General features: G+C 35.5%; 1 long non-coding RNA gene across 1 annotated transcript; it reads left to right on the top strand.

Annotated features, from left to right (window-relative positions):
* The first annotated feature begins 575 nt into the window (after positions 1–575).
* Positions 576–1,248, top strand: LOC116159480. Its single transcript, XR_004142991.1, has 2 exons — positions 576–727; positions 923–1,248. It is a non-coding gene; the product is annotated as an uncharacterized LOC116159480 (long non-coding RNA).
* The last annotated feature ends 407 nt before the right edge of the window (positions 1,249–1,655 follow it).

Raw genomic sequence — 1,655 nt, 5'->3', positions numbered from 1 at the left:
TTCAAAGATTAGGCCTTACTTAATATGGGGAGTGCCTTATTCTGCAGGAACTATGAGTTTTTATGGAAACATGCTTCTGATCTTTTTTATAGCTCTTAAAAATACCTTTACAGCGATATATTACACGACTACTTCCTACTTCCGGTTACCGGAAATGACGTAAAAATCCGAGGTTTTCGTATTCATGCAGTTGCGTACTTTGGTTATAATTCAATAACCCCTGGTTTTAAGAAAACCACGCTTCTAGCCTTTCTTATAGCTCTTAAAAATTATTGTACAAAATCCTAGTTTTTAGTATTTTAACTCCGCTAAACGCGAAAGAAACGGATACGGCCCAAAACGTGTCAGCTCCGTTACGTGTGTAACGTTCATTGCCACATATATTTTTTCTTTTGTTTACAGATAAAGGGAGTAGGGGAAGGTGTTGTACCTTGGGACGCATGTACCTTGGGACAAAATGCCTACTAGAGCCATCTATGGTCACATTGATGTTAATGTTGTAGTATGTTATAGAGGAACACTGTTGTGTTTAAGGAATTCTATATTTTCAGTAACATTTGTCATAGAACGTGCACAGGGCGACAGGTTACGTTTTGCAAATCACTAATTTAGTTTTTGTGTATTGGTTAACCGCGCGTTACGTGTTGAAGACATAGAATTTTGAAATTTTCTGGATTCCAGCGTGTACTTCATTCAATTCCATTTGTAGTGTCACATACAGACAAAGGTAAATTTATTAGACATAAATAATTGTCATGCAATTTAGATTTCAATGTCAAACGTGTACTTTGGGACACATATGTGCGTGTACCTTGGGACAGTCCCAAGGTACCTACATGCATTCTATTTATTTTTAGTACATGCATTTTATTCATTTTTAATTTTTGATTTCTGGTTGCTTAGTCGCATTTTCTTCTATCAGATTATTATGCCGCGCAGTAGAACCGGTAAAGCAAGGGACCCCATCAACATAGCAAATCTTCAAGCAGCAGTAAGTGACGTTTTGACTCAAAATACCAGTCTAAGGGATGCTGCGCGACTACATGGTGTAAGTAAGTCCACACTAGCAAAAATTTGTCAAGAACGAAGAAGTTTATGATCTCCCTTGTTCAGACGTTGTTAAAAAATTGCCCACACCAAAAACAGTTGGGGGGTCTGAACGCCGTATGGAGCAATTTTTGTTTCCCGTGGATTTTTCATGTTATCATATCAATTAATTATCTACTATTAATAAATAAATGAATACTAGATCTGTTACTAGCGTGAAAAAACCCGTCCCAAGGTACAATTATTTCAGTCCCAAGGTACACGATGTTATTGTACCATGGGACAGAGAGCATGTGTTACTTTAGTCCATAATATGAATGTGAAAATAAGTAACAACAAATCTTCAAATTGTTATTTAGGGTAGCTAAAAATATGTTACTTTTATTGATATTTAAAAACAGAACAAATTTTTAAAATTGCCGCTGTAACAAAATAAATTAAAAAAATTGTCCCATGGTACAACACCTTCCCCTACAGTTAATTTAAGTCGGATAAAGAAAAGTAAGAATAAGTATGGAGAAGAATAGGACAAGACAAGAATAAGGATAAGAAAATAATAGAAAAGAAGGGAGAGAAGGATAGAAGGAATATGGATTGTAACGCACTTA

Source organism: Photinus pyralis, unplaced genomic scaffold (assembly GCF_008802855.1).
Source record: "Photinus pyralis isolate 1611_PpyrPB1 unplaced genomic scaffold, Ppyr1.3 Ppyr1.4_LG1, whole genome shotgun sequence".
NCBI lineage: Eukaryota > Metazoa > Arthropoda > Insecta > Coleoptera > Lampyridae > Photinus > Photinus pyralis.
The sequence above is the reverse complement of the archived record's forward strand: the minus strand, read 5'-3'. Positions and strand labels throughout refer to the sequence as shown.